The 22,287-nt window shown below is 32.7% G+C and overlaps 1 pseudogene; it reads left to right on the top strand.

The window, feature by feature from the left end:
• Positions 1-13,284, top strand: part of LOC149549651 (importin subunit beta-1 pseudogene) — a 106,053-nt pseudogene extending 92,769 nt beyond the window's left edge.
• Positions 13,285-22,287: the final 9,003 nt, after the last annotated feature.

Raw genomic sequence — 22,287 nt, 5'->3', positions numbered from 1 at the left:
ACTAAAAAATAAGTAAATCCTTTATTAGCCGATCTAGCTCAGTAGAAATTGACTCAGAAATGATTTCCGTTCTTAACCAATAGAATCTCGGTTAACACTCAAAACTCCCAAAAATCCTTTGGCAACTAATTGAGCTTGGTTAGCACTGGTTCCATCCAAATTTCCTTTTTTGACTGAGTGAGCTTGGTTAACACTCACTTTCTACAACTTTTCCTTTGACGCCTAAGTGAACTTAGTAAACAGTGCCTTTTGAACTAGGCAGACAAAAGAATGCTCGATAGACATTGAGAACTATCTTCACTACCCAAGTGAGTTCAGCATATATTGACTAATAATGATTATGACATTTGCATAACATCAAAGCCAACACACAATTAATCAATTGTATCCAACAATCTCCCTCTTTGGCATTGATGGCAACACAACATGTCATAGTATAATGAAATTTTGGATTCATAGTTGAGAACTCCCTCTATCAATATGAGTAATTCCTTTCATTGGATTCTGTCTTCAACATGTGCTACCAAGTTCATTCAAAACATTCTCCCTCTTTCTACAAAATTCTTCTTTGGAAAACTTCCCCCTCTCTGGTTCCTTATTTTATTCTAGTTCCAAAAACATTTTAGAGATATGGTAGTAAACTTCTCCTCTTTGACAACACATGCCAAAGAAAATGATTCTATAAATACCAATGTACCTTAATTATTGATCCATCTGCAATATGCCATTTATTAATTACGCACCAACTAATTGATCTTTAGTAGTTTCTAGTTGATGCATTCACTAAACTTTATTTAGTGAATGTTAGATAGGAGAATGACCCCTAGTTTACCTCTTAGATACAAAAATGCATCCTTAGGTAATGGTTTGGTGAATATGTCTACACAATCTGTTCCTTTGTATTTATATATTCTAATCTGACTTCTTTATCTAGTACCAACTCTCTTAAGAAGTGATATTTTATAGCAATGTGCTTTGTTTTGGAATGCATTACTGGATTCTTTGATATATTGATTGCACTAGTGTTACCACAATATATGACTACTGGATCTTTGATCTCTACCTTCATTCCTTTCAATAGTTGTTTGAACCAAACAATGTTAGAATAATTGACTCCTACTGCTACGTATTTTGCCTCCGTTGTGGATTGAGATGTACAATTTTGCTTCTTGCTTGTCCAACATACTAGTCTTTTACCAAGAAAGAATGCTCCACCACTACTCCTTTTTTTGTCATCAAGACTTCCTACCCAATCAGAATTAGTAAACATTTTTATGCCCAAATTGCCTCCAATTTTATACCATAGACCATAGTCTTTAGTACCTTTCAAATATCTCATGATTCTCTTGATTGCCATCATGTGATTTTACTTCATATTTGTTGAGAATATTTCCACTATTCCAACTGCTAGAGCAATATTAGGCCTTTTGTGAACTACATACTACAATTTTCCAATCATTGATCTATATGTGGTCTTATCTACTTCTTTAGAATCATCATTTTTGGAGAGCTTATGTCCAGTAGACATAGGCATTCCAACTACTCTTGAATCTTCCATTCCAAATTTCTTTAGTATTTCCTTGATATACTTAGATTGAGTGATTTAGATACCATGTTTGTTATGTTGTATCTACAATCCAACAAAAAATTTTATTTCACCAAACATGGACATCTCAAATTCTTTACTCATTTCTTTTGAAAATGCTTTGCACAAGTCATCATTTCCTGTAAATAGAGTATCATCAACAAATATTTTTGCCAAGACATTATTCTTGTATGGTACTTCCTTGATATATAGACTATTATTATCATTTGTCTTTTGAAAGCTAATCTATACCAAGTAATTATAAAGTCTTTCATACCAAGCTTTGGGAGCTTGCTTCAGACCATATAATGCTTTGTGTAATTTTCAAACAATGTCTCTTTTGCTAGGATCAACAAAACCTTATGGTTGTTCAATGTAGACTTCTTCATCAAGAAATTCATTCAAGAATGTAGATTTGACATCCATTTGATATACTTTAAATCCTCTATGTGTTGCATATGCTAGTAAGGTTCTAACACCTTCTAGTCTTGCCACAGGAGAAAAAGTCTCACCATAGTGAATACCTTCTTCTTGAGAATAACCTTTGCACACCAATCTTGCTTTGTTTCTTGAAACTTTTCCATCTTCATTCAGCTTATTTCTAAATACCCACTTTGTACTAATTACATTTTTATCCTTGGGTCTAGGAACAAAAGTCCATGTTTTGTTCCTTTCTATCTATTCTATTTCTTCATTCATTAATTCAATCCAAATTTTATTTTCAAGAGCATATTTAACACTTCTAGGTTCAAATTCAGTAAGTAAACATGTACCTATTAGTTTGCCTCTTATCATTGTTCCATCTTATTTGTCTCCAATTATCTGATCAGGTGCATGATGCCTTCTAGTCCATATCTTGCTAAGATAGGCTCTTTGGTCTTTGAATGAGTTCCAACATCTTCATCTTGAATTTTAGTTTCAAACTCAAGTCCTTCTATGTATGACTTAGGTCCATCAGGCTCAATTTGAACTAGCTTAGTAACCTCTAATTGTGACTCAAGTCCTTCAAACTATTGCTTGGGTTGCATTGTTCATAACTTGGTAACTATTGGAGTTTCTAGGGACTCAAGAGATGAAGCTTCCTTTCTCTCAGATAGATTTGGTAGGGTATCAGGCTCATAGTAGATAAATCTTTTGTAATCTTATGGCTTCTTATTTCTTTCTTCTTCACTCTTTTTTGCAAACTCATCAATTTTGACATGTGCACTTTCTATGATCTTGTGAGTAGACAAATTCAAACATCTATATGTTTTAGTTTCGCATCACCTTTTACATCAAATTTGTATTTTCCATATTCTTTCAATATATAACATTTGTTGCCAAATACTTTCAAGTAACTTACATTAGGTTTGTAGCCATACTATAGCTGATAAGGTGTTTTGTTTGAATCTTTCTTCAACTGAACTTTGTTCAAGGTATGAACTATAGTGTTGATAGCTTCCTTATAGTATTTGAGAGAAACCTTATTTTCAATCATCAAGGTTCTTGCACAATCAATAATAGATCTATTTCTTCTTTCAACTATAACATTCTACTATGGTGTACCAGGGGTTGATACTTGTCTTTTGATTCCTCTTTCAATGCAGAAATTATTGAATTCATGGGAGATGAATCCACCACCTCTATTTGATCTTAAGTGTTTCAACCTTTTTCCAGTTTCCTTTTCTACTCTTGCCAGATACCACTTAAATGTTTGAAATACTTCTAATTTTCCTTATAGATACATCATTGTCATCATTCTAGAATAGTCATCAATAAAAAGAATGCAAAACTTTTCTCCACTATAGCTTTCTATTCCAATAGGTCCACATAAATCTATATGAAAAATTTCCAAGACTTCTTTTGACTGATAGTCTTTCTTTTGAAGCTAGTCTTTCCCATCTTACCAATTTGGCAATTCTTGCATAGACCCATGTCAGGCTTCTTCAACTAGGAATACCATTTACTCTTCTATGTTTGCTTATCTTAACTGAATTATCAAAATTCACATGACATAGTCATTTGTGTCATAACCAACTTTTCTCTACTTAAGCAATAAAAAATAAACAATCAATGAGATCAAGATAAAATAGATTACCCTTTGTTTTCTTGCCAAATCCAACCAGATTTCATTTTCCATCTAGTAGTTTGGCCTGTCCATTCATGAATTCTACCTTGAATCCAATGTTATTCAACTATGCCACACTCAGTAGACTATGTTCTAGTCCTTCAACCCAATAAGCATTGTCACATAGAAGTTCTTTATTCAACGAGATACATCCCTTTCCTTTTATGTTATAAGGTTTATTTTTTCCAAATCTCACACTACCTCCATCATAATATTCCATATGCTCAAATTTTTTTTTGTATCCAATCATATGATGTGAGAAGCCACTGTCAATAATCCATATATCATTTTTGCTAACATGAGAGATAAGTGTCATCTTATCTCCTTCATCATAAGATTCATCTTTCATAATAATATCTACCATTTCATCTTCACTATTATTAGAATCTTTAGCTATAAAACAAGATTTCTTACCTTTGTCCTTGAAGTTCTTGTAGTTCTTGGAGTCCTTCTTGCCTTTATGCTTATTTCTTTTCTCCTCATCCTTGATTTCCTTATTTGGACACCTAGCAACAATGTGACCAACTTCTTCATAAGAAAATTAGATCAGAGGAACTTTACCTTTGTACTTTCCTCTTCCTTTAAAATACTTCCTTCCAAGTAGGGCTTCAACAACTTCAAGATCACTGTCTAAACTTTCTTTTAATGATCCATCTTCTTCACTTCCTAATTGACTAGGCTTTGATTTCTTGCACTTTTCTTTGAGTGAGAGTTTATCTTTAAATGCAGATTTAATATTCTTTGAAGCAAAAACATAGTTATCATAGTTATCTAATTCAAAAGTTGTCAGTCTTTCTACTAGAGCATCCAAGCCTAATTTTTTATTTGGATCACATCTCATTTCTTGACTAGTAGAAACTCTAATTACATAAATAGGAAGAAGAGTTTTGAGCACTTTACTTACAATAGTTTCCTCCTTAATTTTTCCTCCAAATGCTTTGATTGCACTTACACTAGCCTTGGTCCTTTCGACATATTTTGCAATGTTTTTTATCTTCTCTCATTCTCATTTGATCAAATTTTCCTCTAAGGCTTTCTACTTTGGCTCTTCTTACATTGTCATCTCCTCCATAGATATCTTTCAGTTTGTTTCACATTTCATAGGTATTTTTTCAATCCTTTACCTCATCAAATTCAGCATAACTAAGAGCAGATGCAATATCAATCATCATGATATTATGATTCTTCTTTTTAGCAATATCTTTAACTGATAATGTTCCAATGAGAGTCTTGTATTTAGCATCAAGATATTTGCAACTTGAATCACTAATGGTAGCCAGACGTAACCTCATGAGTCCTTTCCATGTTACAAAGTTGTCTCTGTTCAGCTTGGGAATTTCTCTTTTGTAAGACATTCCGATCTTTAGCTTAGGTCCTTGAAACCTTCTCTGTAAGCACCAAAAGATATGATACCAATTGTTGGAAATATAAGATGAGTAACTAAGAGGGGAGGAGTGAATTAGTTACTACATAATTAAATCCTAGATCCCTTAGATGTCAATACAAAAATGCAAACTAAAAAAATTAATACTACTGAAGCTTGGTAAACACACACAAAATGTTGTAACTCGGTGATAACTGAATTAGCTCAATAAGTGCTTAACATATAAACCTTTTAGATGTTGTCTGTGATTACCATTACTTTAACTAAATTAAAAAGATATAAAATAAAATAACATAAACATAGTAGACACCAAGATTTAACGTAGAAACCCAATTTGGGAAAAACTACCAATTGCAACTAGTTACTATTTTTCACTCTCTTTGAAGTGAGCCTTGTTAGGAGCCAACCCTATTAAAGGTTAAAAAATACACTGTTAGGTGTGACCTTGTTAAAGGATTTAATCACCTTGTTAGGAGTGGCCTTGTTAGAGGATTTGTAAATAGCTATTAAGCCAACTTTGTTAAGAGATTTAGATCACTACAACAATGGTTAGAGAGTAACAATGAGATTACTTGATTTGAATGCAACTAATTTGTTGATTACAGATCTCTATTCTAGCTTATACTTGATCTTTCCTGATCGAATATAGCTTTTTTTCTCCACAAGGATAGTCTACTTATCCTTCAAATTTGCTTCCTCTACTTATCATTAGATCTTCAATAACATCTTCATGCCATGTACTCCACACTTTGAAATCACAACTTGACCTTATACTTATATCCTCCACATTGTTAATTCAGCTCAAATACAACTTAGAATAATAAACATTCATCACCTTATGCCGGAATCAATAGATAAATCAATTAAGCATAGTACAACAAAATAAAAAAAATCCTTTGTTAGCTGACCCAACTCAGTAGACACTGACTCAGAAATGATTTCCTTTGTTAACCAATAGAAGCTCAATTAACACTGCAAACTCACAAAAATCCTTTAGCAATCAAGTGAGCTCAATTAGCACTGGTCCCATCCAACTTTCCTTTTTTGATCGAGTGAGCTTGGTTAACACTCACTTTCTACAACTTTTCCTTTGATGCCCAAGTGAACTTAGTAAACACTACCTTCTAAACTAGGCCGACACAAGAATGCTCGGTAGACATTGAGAACTGTCTTCACTTTCTGATTGAACTTAGCATATACTAACTAATAATGATTATGATATTTTTGTAACATCAAATACAACACACAATTAATCAATTTTATCCAACATTCTCCTTGGTCTTGGTTATCTTTCTAGATGTTCAATTTCACTTATAGTGGATTTGAGATTGGTTGGAGATTGTGATCACTAGTTTGTGTTGATGTATGTCATGTGTGAGATGTCATATTTATTCCTTTATGTCTTTCCTTTGTTGGTTTTGGAGAACTTGGGAGAGTGCTGGAGGCTTTCTATGAGAGTTATTCTTGCAAGTTATTGGTTTATATATTATGGATGTCCTTGATACTACATCAATTCATTTCTTTGAGATGTTGCGAGTGAATTGTTTATATATTTGAAATTATCTTTTGCAATGGAAGCTTCTTGGTATATATGTGGAAGGTATTTTTCTTAAGGGTTGTGATTGTAGGTTATAGATTGGATATGTTGATGATGTGAGATTCACTTGGTATACCTTTGAAGGTATAGATAGTTGGATGGGTTGGCACTTGTTATGGGTTTTATTTTAGCTATGGAGTTAGACAACTATAAATACATGTGATTACCTTTCAATTAGGTTTTTGTGCTTGGAATTTTAGTTGGTACAAAATTTTATGATTATTATGTGATAGTTTGGGTAGCTTTCTCTTTGGATGACTTCTATGTATGTCTTTTGGCAGTGGCATGATAGGAGGTGTGATCATTCATGTTTGAGAAGTTGGATACTTTGATTTTGTTGTAAGTACTAGAATGAAGCACATGGTGTACTTTTCTCCATGATGGTGGATGTGCTAGGAGGGATTATTTCTTTGTTCATTTATGTGGCTATAGATTGATCCTATGCAATGTATACAACATGTGGGAGATTGTTGAGATTATGTGTGTTGCAACATTGTATAATATTGTTTATATTGTGTTATTTTATTTTATTTTATAATGTTGTACCTAGGAGCACCTAGATAGACATGTAACATGTATAGATTCCCATGGGATATTCTTGATGAGTTGTATTGTGCTATTGTGATTTTTATTGTAATTATTTAATATTAAGAAAAAAGAATTAAATGTCCAATATTAAATGTGAGATCAATGGGTTAGGTAGCACATGGTTTATGTAATACCACTTGGTGTTTTTGTAAGACTTGCTACTATATAAATAACCACAAGGGTAGTTGTAGAGACAAGATAAAAGAGAAAAAGTAAAGTTGAGCAAGACAAGGCTTGACAGGTTAGCCAAGGGAGCATTTGTGAAGGTTAGAAGTGTGACATGAGATGTATGGATTCCTGAATATTCACATGGTTTTATTGGTCATGGCTATAGCTTTGAAGGCTTATATGGTTGTATTGTAATGGTATTTTTTATGAATAATACACAGTGATGGATGCTTTTGCAGGCCTATTTTTTACCTTCAATGAGGGTTTCCTAGGGTATATCACATGTCACATTTTCTATGGGTATGTTTTCTATTCTCTTGCATGTGGATTTTAATTACACATTTATTTTAGATCTATGAAGGGATATGTCAAAATGATAATACTTTTGGTTGCAAGTTTCCTTACAATTTTCATATATATATATATATATCTTAAGAATTACATAAATGATATATGTTATAGCTTGAAACTAAATGGTCAATATATATGGAGTACTTGGTTAAATGATTAAACTAGAAACTAAGGCTTGTGCTCATGGATTGTACATCCAAGATAACATCCAAAACTATTCATTAGACCCATTTACTTAGTTGACCATGGATGTAAACTTGAAATGATGTTTGCAAAGTATATGCTTTAAACCTCTTTAACTATCATTTCTATCCTATAGAATTAAAAATTAAAACACTTAATCTATATGCAAGTGTAAGAAACTTTAACTAAATGATAGAAATGGTAATACAAATAGGATTCTACACTATTTGCCTTTTTTTAGGAACAACTATAGGTTTTGTTACCAATGGCTGGAGGAACAATAAAGTTATTGCTTAATCCTATCGCAATGGAAACTAATTCTACCAACTAGGTTCACTCACCAAGTGGGCCCCCTTCGATGAGTGAATAGCTAAAAATGTAAACTCAAATACTAGAACACAACAGTAATAAATTTTATTGATATCAACTCATAAAATAGTACAAACTATAAAATTATAGTCTATATCTGAAAAATGTTATTGCAATTACAAACTCAGCTAAACTATATGCAGGGCTTGATTCAACAACTTTATTTAAAGCAACTACAAAAACTAACTCCCTAAGATCTAGCCTCAACAATGAGGACTTAGCAATGCAATGAATTACAACATCATGTTAGACATCTTGATTGAATAAGTCTTTTAGAAAATATAGGATATAGTGACTTCTGAATTTGTGTAGCAGTTGGTAGTTAGGCTGACCCGACCTTCAACAGTTCATAAATATCAAGTGGTTGCATAATCTTGCTATTAATTCTTTGTATGCACTCCTTCCTTTGACTTATTCCTACAATAGATTAGTATGCATGCAATATTTCACAACACATATTCATTCCCTTAATTCATGATAAACATTTAATGCATATATACCAATCCTTGCTCACAACACATGGCCATAGGAACCTACCTATTAGAAGTAAGAAAGGAAAAAGACATTCACATCTATAAATAACACACACATGTAATCCCATTTATCTATATAAGTATTAACCATAGCAGTATATCTAGGAAACTATATAATGTCATGAAACTATAGAAAAGCAGGGCAGTTATAGGTTTATACAATTCCAACCACTAGTACAAAAACAATAATATATGACTAAATAAACTACAAAAAATGGTAGTTATGTGACTAAATTAAATCATGTGACCAATGGTAGTTTATTTCCAGACATTTATCTCATAACCAAATTTATGACTAAACTATTTTAATCATTGATTTGGTCATTTATTATTGTTACCTGATAGTTTATTTGGTAATTTTTGTAGTATATTTGGTAGTACATTTGGTAGTGTATTTGGTAGTTGATCTAGTAATTAATTTGGTAGTTGATATGGTAGTTTATTAGGTAGTATATTTTATAGTTTGTTTGGTAGTATAATTGGTAGTATATTTGGTAGTTTATCTAATCATTAATTTAACCATATTAGGACACAATGGAATCAAACTAGCATCCTCCTACTAGTAAAGTAAGTGTTATTCCATTGAGCTAGTACCCTTTAGAGAACAACTATGTTATTAAAGGCACAAAATAAAGATCAAAAGAATGTTTTCATTGTCAAATTCATTACATATGGCTCATTCCTTTATATTAACTAGTATTTGCACCAAAAGGAGGTGAAATAGTTACATCGATAATTAGATGTATATGTTAATATTATTTTGAAAACTATAAATTTTTCAAAATTGCAATCACAATTTTTCAACATGTCATAATATTAAACATAAATTGACAACTATATATTTGATAGATGAACTTTTGGAGCCCTCAAGATACATTTTACTCATTTATAAGGTAGAATGAATAGATTTGTTCTTGAATAATTAGAGTTAAATTTCAAATTAGGTTTAAGTTTTCATTAAAGATTAAATTTAGTATTATGGTTAAGAATTCAATTGAGACATTATTTAACTTTTATAGAGAATACTTAATATTTAGAAATGATTTAAAGTTATTTCAACATACATTTACTTGTCAATTATGCTAAATTAGGTTAAAACTCAATATTATAGTTTTTTTTTTAAATAATAATAATAATAATTAAATTATTTTAAATTAAATATTATTATTGATAGCAAATAAGTGCACTAAGTTCACAAATTCTTCCTCTTTTCTTCTATATTTATAATTAATTGTTGAACTGATTCCAAATAAGCTCATTAAGTTGACAACTTCTTCTTTGTTTTTTCACAAGACTACAAATCTTCCTCATTAATCTATTACTTAAATTAATATATTTCCTCCTATTTTCTTAAAGATAGATTTCCATCAAATTCATTAATTAGATAAAATATATTTTTAATTTCTTTATAATTGGAATATTTAATTTTAAATATGTTTTTTTTTTTTTAAAGAATCATCATTAAACTTACATATAGTTCTACATATAAATAAATTAACATAAAAATTACTTAAATATCTTTAAAATTATAATATTTCACTAAAAAAAATATAGTTAATTAACTTTATTGTACTATTATGAAAATTCATTTAATTTTGTTTAATTACTTAAATAATTGGATCAAAATTTAAAATGATAAATTCTATATATCTTAAATTTTTTAATTTTAAAAAAATCTCCTTAATAAAATTATGTCAATACTAATAATTTTCCCCATGACTTTGTCATTAAGTAGTAGATTTACTCAGTAAATTATATAAAATAATTCAAAACTATATTTATTAAAATAAAATTTACATATAAAAGCAATAAAATTTGAATAAATTAAAGTAAACACATGAAAATTATAGTAAAGCTTGTTATTTTTGTTTTAAACTTCTTAAAGTAAAACTAAAAATTTGATTGTCAAATGATTAATGATTAAATTCATAACTTGCTCAAGGGATATATTAAAATATCAATTATGTTTTAAAAAAGATCATCTATTGTTCGTAAGCCAAAGGTGAATATTTCACAACTTGTAGATGTGTTCCTTGTTGGTTCGGTGAAATAATTTGGACGCAATTTTAGTTTTGGTGAATGAAATTTTATAGATGTTGCATAGTGTGCATTTAATAATTAATTTTACTAATTTGGTGCATTAATTATGCTCCCCTCTTACCTATTGTGTTGAAACCTTGAAATGGAGCCACCTAGCTTTGATGACATCATGTATTTTTCCAAAATCATAGAGAATAGGTAATGAGTACCTACTACGTCTATAAACTTTCTTGATATATGCAAAAAGAAGAATGATCATAGAGAATGATGTCAAATGTAAAGGGTTAATATACAATTTTATTCAAAAGCTTTACAAAAAAATTTACTATAATTTGAAGTATAAATTCTCAATGCAGATCTAAGCTCCTATAGCATTTTGGGATTGGCAAGGGCTTTCTGATTGATCGGTTGTATTGGTGTCACTTGTATTGTTTGGAGCCTTTTTTTAATCTATTTAGTCAATTTCCTTTTCTTTTTTTGAAATCTCAAATAAAAAATGTACTCTTGTAAACACTTCATCAACTGTCCAAGCTGCTAGGCATACTTCTTCATAGGTTATTACAAAGATATTATCAACTGAAATCACAACTAAAGATGTTAAAAGTAATGAAGACCATGTTGCTAGATCTAGGCTACAAATTTTTGGAGTTCAATTTGTGATGAAGAGATTGAAATTCAAGAGGATTATCATGGGGACTTTACTAAATATTCAAAGGTTTCTCATTTCCATTTCATAAAATAAGTGTTGTCTTCCCTTGTACCTTTATTGTTGGAAATTTTGACAAATCAAGAAGAAAACTAGGACCTGAAAGAAAGTTCATGGAATTTAGCTATGGTAGGAGGAACATGCTTAGGTTTAGTTGCTAGGATTTTTTGTGATTATATAGTTTCTCATGTCATTCTATATGTGCATGAGAATATTTCAAGCCTAATTTGGATTATAGGGATACAACTACCTACGCTTTTGGGTCTATCTTAGAAGGAATGACCTTGGATAAACTTGCATCACTAGTGAATATGGAATTGAATTTCATTCCTAATGTCATTAAGGATGAGAAAAACCAATTCAAAGATAGTACTTCTTGGACACTAAGTAATATTTTTTATTATTTGCATGGACCTACAGTCTAAGAATCAATAATTACAAAAGTTAATCTTCAACCTATTATTAGAAAGTAGTAAAGATTCATCAAATGTTGTAGAATAGGTTTATGGTGCTCTATACTTTCTTGATTAGGGATATGAGAAATATGGTCCAATCTTTCCTCTTTCTCCTTTTCTTATTGATTTAATTGGTGCTCTTCTTGTAATGGTAGAAAGAAAAGATGCTTTTGAATTTCATCTTAGGACTTCTAGGTAGGAGACCTTGAATGAAATTATGAGGTGTCCTACCCCAGAAATCACTAACAGTATAATGCAACTACTTCCTTTTATAATGGGTAAGCTAGCTCAAACATTGGAACTTCAAATACTACTCAAATGATAAGGAGAGATAGAGTGATTTACATGCATTACAGATTGATTTACATGCATTATTGTGTGGAGTATTTTAGGTAATTATAAAAAAGTTGGGAGGCATGGATGGTACTAAATATTATTCAAAAATGTGCTAATCAAATGATTGTTCTATTTATTTGAGTATTTTTCTATAGAAGTGTAGCAGTCCATGAGGAAGCTATGTTGGCAATAATGGATATTTCCTGTGTAATTGGTAGTTAAATTTCTAAGTACATGATAGAGCTCTATAACAATTATGAAATGGGTCTACAAAATTTTGAAGAATATCAAGTGTGTACAATTAACATTGTTATGGTTGACGATATTTATTGTGCTTTAGATGAAAGCATTTCCCTTATTGTGATTGTATTATGACACAACTTCTAAAGAATCTATAAAGTGCCCAGCTTCACCGATAAGTGAAAACCCCAATATTTTCATGCTTTGGAGATATTGTTCTTTCTATTGATGGTAATTTTAAAAATTACATAAATTATTCCATGAAAATTCTTCAAGGAAAAACAAAGATTTCTTCCCACTAAGTTGGCCAAGATGATGAAATGGCATTTTTGAAGTGTACTTAGGAACTTTTCAAGGCCTCATGAATACAAATCCTGAGCTCATGATTCTATATGTAGGTCACGTTTTACAATTAATTAAGGTTATATTTCAAAATAAAGAAAGGTTGATAGTGTTACAAAGGTCGCAGTGGGTGTAATGGGTGATCTCACAAATACTCGTGGAAGCAATGCTACAGTTTCATTCCAGAATTCAATTTTCTTCATGGATTTCCTTAATAAATGCATGATGTTTAAAGACAACCAAGTCAAAGAAACTACATCTTGGGCTCAAGTTATATTTAAATATATTATATCAACTTGATTTTTTTCTATTGTTAACACAATGAAATTTTTTTGTTTCATATGCCACTAATATTGTTTAAAAGATGACAACATAGTCATATAGAACCATATGATGTCGTCATAAGTATGATTTTATTAGATTTTATATTTCAATGCGGATGAATCCTTGTCTACATTTAAAATCTTTCTCTTTACAGATCATTATTGGTTTGCTATAGTGACAGTATTTTTTAAATTATTTTCCACATTTACAAAAATTGTGGTTTGGGATACCATAGTTCCAATTCAGCAACCTATTTTAATTTTGATGAAAATCATTTACTTTACAGTGGTAATTGCAGCCATTTTGAGGTTGTACAACATATTATAATAGGTGTTTTGAAGGTTCTTTCTTTCAATGTGATAAAAATCTAATTGTTATCATGTTGAGTTGGTCAAATTAAATAATATTTTTTCTTCTCCTAAAAAATAATTCATTGATAAAAGTATAGAACTGAAAGAAAAGTTCTCTCCTCCAAGTTCATGTGTTACTAGCAAGAAATAAATGTGATACAATAGGCACTACAATGCATGTTTACTTATCCAATAATAGAAAATATTAAATTTGGTATTTCAGGCTTAAAAACTTGTACCAAAAATATGAAATATGATATCTATGTTGTTTTATGTACTTCCCTAAAATCAAGGCTTATCATAGATTGGACATTTCTTACTCCTTTGGAAATCAAAATATTGGGCCTAATTATAGGTTAAGGGTGCATAATATTAAAGAAAAAATAAAATCACCAAAAGGATAGAATTGAACACCAAACATACCTCATTTTTCTTCTTAACTTGAGCTGCAACATATGCATAAACACATAGATTTGGACTGAAACATTGGCCAAAAAAATGATTCAACTTATTAGCATCAAAAAGAAGCATGAACATAAGTATTCAACTTATGATCCAGTCCAAGTTGAGAAACACATAGAATAAAAACTATATAATTAATCATTACCATAGTAAAGCTTTAAATCAAAATCCTATGACACCTCCATGCATGTAACAAGGATGCAAAAACAATTGGGAAGTTCCCCCTAACGAGTGAATACCAATCTATTCCTACACATAAAACACATTGAAATAACTGATTACATAAAAGGGGATTCTTAGAAAAGACACTCCAATGCTAGTAAATTAAAAAACTTATTACAAATAAAAAAGAGCTTTAATCTTGTTGGTCTATTTTAGGAAAATAGTCTATGTAGAATGTGTTTTGAAAGAGAGATTACAATTTTATTACTTCCTTGTAGGCATCATGTCCTGTTCATATTGATTTGGACTGCCCACATACTTGATGTTTTTCTTAAAATGGATGCAAAATATATTTGACATTAAACACTATTGTTTATGTTTTTATTCTAGCACAAGTCTAGAGAAGTGCACAACATACTTCATCTACATGGTTTTTTTTGGGGTGGGGCATGCCTATTTATAATGGGTAAATATATGTACCATTACCAAAGTTGGAATGTTTTCAAAAAGTTTGAATATTCTTTCATCCCCAAAAGTTTTGTGTGATTTTACAAGGATAGTCTTTAGCTTGTTTATTAGGAAAGGGAAACCACTGTAATCAAAATTTGATAAGTTTGAGTATGCATGTTACTTTTTCTTTGTGATGACTATTATCACAACTTTGGTTTAATTAAAATTTTCTTGGAAGAATATTTATTTGAAATTCACTCAAAGAATAAATTTGAAGACTACTGTCACTTTCCTTTTTTACTTTACAAAATCTCTTGAGAAAAGATTGATACAAGTATAAGGATGTGTTTCAATCATTGTTTTTTCCTTGATGTCAAACTTGCTACTTGTTGGTAAGAGAACTGCTTAGTTGATTTGAGTACTACCATTTATTTTATTGATGAAGAGGATTTGATCAAATGAGATAAAAAGAGCACCTAGAGGAAAGGTTGAGTTATGGTATGAAAAAGGAGTACAAAGCTCAGTTAAGACAATGATGATATAGTGTATTGTTTATCTACTTAAGGATGCAAAGGTTGGATACACTAATTAAGTCTAGAAGAACAAGTAAGAAGAATTGTGCCTACCAAGCTTGACTAAGTGCATAATAGGTGCCAAGCAAAGTTAGTGAAAGTCAAGCAAAAAAATTAGTTGGAGTCGAACAAAGTGAAAATTTAGTGTATGCCGAGTGAACATAGTGTAAGCTAAGTAAATTTTAGTTGATATCAAGCATTAGTAAGCTTTTGTGTTTGTCGAGTAAACTAGTGTTGGCCGAATGAAAGAACAATATGGAAGCCGAGTGACAACATATTGATGTTGAGTGCTAGTATTCATGTTAAATCATAGATTTGATGAATCTGAGTTGACTGTTTTATTTTCTTAAATTGTGTGAAGCATGTGGAAGACAAATATGATGAGATGGTGGCACAAAATTCAAGGAATATTGTAGAAAAGGTTTCTAGAGGAACAAAATGGAAAAGTGGGTAGATTCATTGCATCCTACTTAATCCTACCTAAACCAAAAATGGACTATTGTGGTTAAGTGGCAAAAGATCTTAAATCTCTATTTATAGAGAGAGTTGGTCAGAAGAAAAGGTTGTCATGTATGAGAACCTAAGAAAGACGAGGAGTCTAGGGTATTGCTTTATTTAGTAGCCAAATAGAAGAGAGTACAATTAGCATGCAAAGCAAGAAGGCTTAAGAGTATGAATGCTTGAAGGCTAAACAAGCTATCAGAGTTGAAGTGCGTAAAAGCCAAGTAGAATGGAGGATTGAAACAAAGATCTATAATCTACAAGTGCATTGTAATTTTTTATCAAATCAAGCCTTACTATTACTTTCTATTCATTGTATCAGTCTAGGGTAAATCCTTTGCATTAAGATTGACCTAATAGTCATTTTTAAATCCTTTAATTGGGTGACATTCCAAGTGAATGATCTAAAGTCCTTTAACAAGGCTCATTGCTAACAAGGTGATTTAAATCCTCTAATTAGGTCACATTTAACAGTGTGTATTGTAACCTTTGATAGGGTTAGCCTTTCAAAGGGCATCACTTTAGAAGAGTGAGAACTAGTACCATGTTACTATTGTAATTTCACTATGCATGCCCCATTTCACTTAGAAATGGAGACCCCCTACTTCATTTTATAGCTTTCTAGATCCCTAGTTTGGGGTCCGAGTCTTTTTAGGGTTTTATCTAATGTTTTTTGACCCAATCCAAGTCCCGGTTCAAAAATGAGTCTCTAAAAATTGTTTGAGAGGACTAAGTCATTATTTCAAAGAAAAAAAGGTTCACCAATGCACCTACCCAAGTGTGCTAGTGTGCCAAAGTACTTTAAAAAAAATAGAGCATCACTACTTGGTGATGCATAGCAACGCAGTTGCACAACACCAAGTGGTGCACAAGGACTCGAGTTTATAAAACTTGGGGACACTTCTCCTTCTCCCCACTTCATTTCTTCATCATCTAGCATGATCACTACAATGGTGCACCTCCTCAACTTTTTCCACCTGCACTCAAACATAAAACAACTTTAAAACATCAAAAAGAGGTGCACATTTGTGCGCCAGGTACACACATCCTTTTTTATGACAAACCTTAACTAAAAACTTAAAAACTTAAAAAAATTGACAAAATGCATTTAATTAAGGTATGCAGTAGTGCACCTAATTAGGTGTGCTATTGCGCACCTTAATAAACTTAACACCTCTTTTGCGCTAAAGTGAACATAGTGTGTGCATCAACACACCCCATGAGGTGCACTGCTACACACCCCATGTATTGAAAAGCTTTACAAAGGTAATGTGCACCAAGTATACCTTACTAGTGCACCAAGTGCACATTATTTTTGCATTCCAAGGATAAAAATCAAGTTTTTAGGTGTTTTTGTCTGTTATGTCTTTTGAGTTTTGTTTGTGTCAATTTTAGGGTTTGAATTAATCAATTTTTCTTTGACCCTAGACTAATGGACATAGTTTTTGTGTAGATTCAATGGCTTCTCCATCACCCTCCCTTGCAAAAAAGATGGTCCCAAAGCCCATAGTGTTTTAGGGTGTTTCAATAAAGTCATGCTTTCAAAATGACTTCAAAAATCTAGGACATGAACTAGATGTGTTGCATAAAAATGTAACTAAGGAAATAACACTAAGCAACTAATGCACATTCCTACATTATCATGCAAAACTTCAAAATATGAAAGAAGACATGTAAATGAACAACATGAAACAAAAAAAAAGAGCATAAAAGCATTCAAAATATCACTATGCAAACCTCATGAAACCATCAAGTGATTGATGATTTCACATTGTTGTGGGATGTGGTTGCTCATTATTCCTGCAGCATAACAATGAGGTAGATAGTCGATGTGGAAATGAGGAGAGGGCTCTCCTTTTATAGGAAAAAGGATGCAATGGATGGCTGAGATCAAATGCAAGATGGAGGGCTAGGATCTCTTAAGATCGATGAGGTGTCAATGAGGTGGAGGACAAGTAGACTCCACATGGATTAGGGTTTTGACCATTCAAAGGGGGCAATATGCTCACACATGTGTGAGCAACCTCTGATGGTGACATGATCAATGAGGTGTGAGAAGCATGGCTTCTCACACATGTGTGAGACACCTTTGAAAGTGATGGGTCAATGACATGTGTAAGAGGGTTGGAGGCTCAAGGTTTCTCACACATGTGTGAGACACATTTGGTTCACATGTGAAGGGGGACAAGGTTGTAAGAGGCATGCAAGATATGAGGGATAAGGAAAGTGTGAACATCTCTCACACATGTGTGAGGATTCCTCACACATGTGTGAGAACACACTTAGGATTGAGAGGAGATTAGCTAGGATGATTATGCAAAGCAAGCATGATTAGGAAAGTGGGTAGGTTTAGCATGATGGGTTAGGTAGGATAGTGAGGTTAGGTGAGGGTTAAATGTAGGAGCCATGTGCTCAAATAGGATTAAATGTAATATTTAATTCCTAGTGGGATTAGGTAAGGAATTAATTAAGTAAATGAAGTACTTAATTAAAGTGAAAGGGATTAGATGCAAGGGGAATAGGTTAGGATTTAAATAAACCTTAGTTTATTTAAATCAATGTAAGGAAAACATAATTAAATAAATGTAAAATTTATGTAATCAAGGTAGTGGAATTAAATAAATAATAAATATTTATTTAATTGGCTGGGAACAGGTTTTGGACAAATTTAAGTGTCTACATTTTGCCCCTCTTTGATATAGAATTAGTAATGTTATATCAAAGAAGAATAAAATATAGTGGCTAGGATAAGACTAGTAGTGTGATGCCCTAGTCATGAAAGGATGAGAAAGGATGACGAGGATGGAAGGGTATGCCCCCTTGAGAGGACATGCGGGTTAGGAGAACACAGATGTTCTCTCAAAATGGAAAGGAAGAGGATGGAAGGGAGTTATGTTGAAATGGTGTGAACAACCTAATTTTGATAGTGTACTCAACACTATGCACCAAGGTATGAGGAACCAAGATGACAATGTGTCAAGTAAGTGATAAAAAGGGGTCTAATACAACCATATGCCTTATGAAACCATGATATGGAAGATCATGATTCTTGGGACAATAGGATGCAAAGACCATGATACATGCAAAAAATGCTAATGCATACAAGTAATCAAGCAACCATGCACAAAATACCAAAAGCAAACCACCATTTTGCCCCTAGTCAAGCTGAAAACCCATGAATGGATTGATTGATGATGATTGATTAAGGATGTCAAAGCTAAGGCTAAGCATAATGCCCATCCAAGGATTGGGAAGGATTCATCCCATGAAAATGATGTTTGAATATGGTCAATGGATTATCAGTTGATCAGGTCAAATTGATGAATCGATTAGGGATTGATGTACAAGATTGCAAGATTAGATTGATTGAATTAGTATTGATTACATAGTTGATGTGTTTTTTTTTTTTTTTTTGATTTTATGATGGATAGAAGAATGAACGTGGATGAGATTGGAAGAATAGATATTGATAGGATGAAAAATGATGAGAGTATAATTGATTTGATTGGAAAGGATTAGAGGAATTGAAAATTGATTGAATGAGAGGATGAATGAAGTTGATTGAAGTGAGTTAGAAGAATTAGAATTGAATGTGATATAGAATGAATAGAATGGGTAGAAATGAATTGATTAGAGGAATGTGTGAGAGAATGGATAAAATGAATGGATTGAATGAATGTGATATAGAATGAATAGAATGGAACCAATGACAAGGGAGGGTCAAGGTATGGTAAATGGAGGAAAAAGCAACATGATGTTGGTGGATGCAAGGAATAGTGAAAGGATATGAGGGGCCAAATGATATGGTAGCAGAAAATGTGGAACCAAGGACCATGTTTCAAAGGAGTCCAAATGCCCCATACCAAGGATATGAAAATGGAGGGAAATATGGGGGGAAAGGATGCGTGAAAATGGAAGGATAGTGTGAAGGCTAGTGTATGCAGGAAGAGAAGGCATGTGCTCTTCCAAAGCATGTATGAACCTTTTGTTATTATGCCTCTAATAATGATCACAAGCATGGAATGAAAGTGGAATGAATAAGGGATATGAAAGAGAGGGTATGAAAAAGGGATAATGATATGAAGGGTATGGATGAAATGTGGGATATGAAATGGATGAAAGGTATGGGATAACCAAGATCAAGGACATATGAAAGAAGGATGGAAATGCGTAGGAGTATGGATGGAAAATGGACTAATGAACATGACAAGGACTATGGAAGGGAACATATGGATAGGATGTCAAGATCAAATATGTAAAAGGATGATGGAAGTATGTAGGAAAATGTGTGGATAATGCACAAGGGATATGTCAAGTGAGTGTATGGATGGAAGAAAGGAAAGTGAAAGTCAAGATCAAAGATGGAAAAGGATGATGAACAGGAGATGAAAGTATGGAAGATCTGTATGGAAGTTTGGTATGGATAGAGCTTGCCCCCAGTGTAGAGTGCAAGTGGAAGAGGAAAAGTGAATGGAAGGATAAGTGGAAGTGGAAGGCAATGGATACATGATAGGAAAATGAAGGGAGGACTCAAGCATCTATATACGTGGATGGTATCCCTTGATTTTATTTTTCCTTTTTTTCTTTTTTCTTTTCAAGGAATTTTGATTATTTGCTCATAGATGTTGATAGGGTAGTGAACGGAGGAAAATGGCTTATGAAAAAGTTTGGATTAAGGGATTGGAGTGGGTGGGAGGAAGACATGGTTGATGGATGCTAGGTTGGAAGACATGTGAATGAGTGGATGAAGGATGTGGAAAGATCGTCATTAGCACACACCTTGAAGGGTGATGGAAAAGAGGAAATTGTGGGGGATAGGTAGGAGAAAGTTTGAATTTTGGGATATAGGTACCCAAAATAGATGAAGGAGAAGATGGGTTTGGGATGGTAGATTTGGGTATATAAGGACCCAAAATGGATGTTGAAGCCTTTGGATTAGCAGAATTAGATGCCATTTTGAATGTTTCTTTGAGATTCATTGTTACATTAAGTAGCTTTGGTATCCACAAAATTTTTGCATTTTTGATTTTCAGCCTTTGTGGCTTTTTTATTTTTCTTTGGATCAGATTTTTCTTTTCTTGAACATGTCATTTAGAGGGGACATGTTGATCCTTGGATTTTTGTGGATTTTTGGCATTATTTGTTTTTTCTTTAGCATCCAATTTGCTTCCATTGGCTATGGTATGGGTGCATGAAAGTAAAGGAGATTGAGAGCATATGGATGGTGAACGTTGGAAGGAATTCAAGGATGTGTGCCTTTGTTGATCTTTAGGAGCATGAGTGGATGATGTGGCAGACATGGATATGGTGGATGGATGTATGTAAGGGCCCAAAATGGATGGAAGGGATGAAGGGTTTGACAATGGAACATAAGGACCTAGACTGGATGGAAGATAAGGACCTAAAATGGACTTGGAATATGAAGGATGGGAAGCTTTAGGTTTGTATGGAGGAATTGTGGGGTTGGAAGAAGTGGAAGATGTACCAACATCTTGAGACATTATTTCTTCAATGGGATAGTTATCATTTGAAACACAAGATGTGAGTCTAGGTAGATGGGGTTCATGAATGGATTGGATAGGTATGATTAGATCATGTGGAGGATTAGGATCATGAAGGGGATTATGAGGGAAAATAGGATCTTGGGATGGAGTGGGATCATGAAAGGAAAATGAAGGGGTACTTTGATCTTGACTTGAAAGAGGATCATGGAGTGGAGTGCATGGATCATGAGATGGACTAGAATCATGAGATGGAGTGGAAGGAATGAAACCATGAGATGGAGTGATTTGATCTTGACATGGAGGAGTAGTAGTGGATAGAGTGGAACGAATCTCTTCATGAAGTGGAGGATCTATGGAGGCTAACTCTTGAGATGGAATGGAATTGGAGGTACATGGAATGTCTTGATCTTGATTAGGAAGGGAATCATGAGATGGACTAGGAGGGATAAATGGATCTTGAGGGATAAGGGAAGGATGGGATGGAGAAATGCTCGTATCTAGAGGAGAAGAGGAATCTATAGTGACATGCTTTGGATGAAGGTCATGAGATGGAACTAGGGGTATGACTTGGGGTGATTGGCTCTCTTCATTTTGTATTTTACACTTAGCCAAGAGGGACTTGGAAAACCCCTTACGAGGTGGGGATGATGTGGATTTTGGAGGATTAGGATCATGTGAAGGTTGAACTATGGGGAGGGGATTACATGGAGGGTTGGGGATGGATGGGACATGAGGACTAGGATCTTCAAAACATGGGGGAAGAGGACACATGGCATGGAAGGTGGCCTCTTGCTATTGGCTTGCCAATAGATAATTCTTTAATGTTCCATTTCCTTAGCAAGGTCATTTTTGTTTGAGGAAGTGTGTGGGCTAGGAATGGAAGCGTATGTTGCTGCAATAGCAGAGCGGGAAATAAAATAAGAAATGTTTTATGTTTTCAATATTTAAATTTAATGTTTTCAATAAACGTCCTACATG

The sequence above is a fragment of the Cupressus sempervirens genome, chromosome 7 (genome assembly GCF_028749045.1).
Source record: "Cupressus sempervirens isolate cs-2001-9-10 chromosome 7, ASM2874904v1, whole genome shotgun sequence".
Taxonomy (NCBI): domain Eukaryota; kingdom Viridiplantae; phylum Streptophyta; class Pinopsida; order Cupressales; family Cupressaceae; genus Cupressus; species Cupressus sempervirens.
Note: the sequence above shows the minus strand (reverse complement) of the source record. Positions and strands in the feature narration are given on the sequence as shown.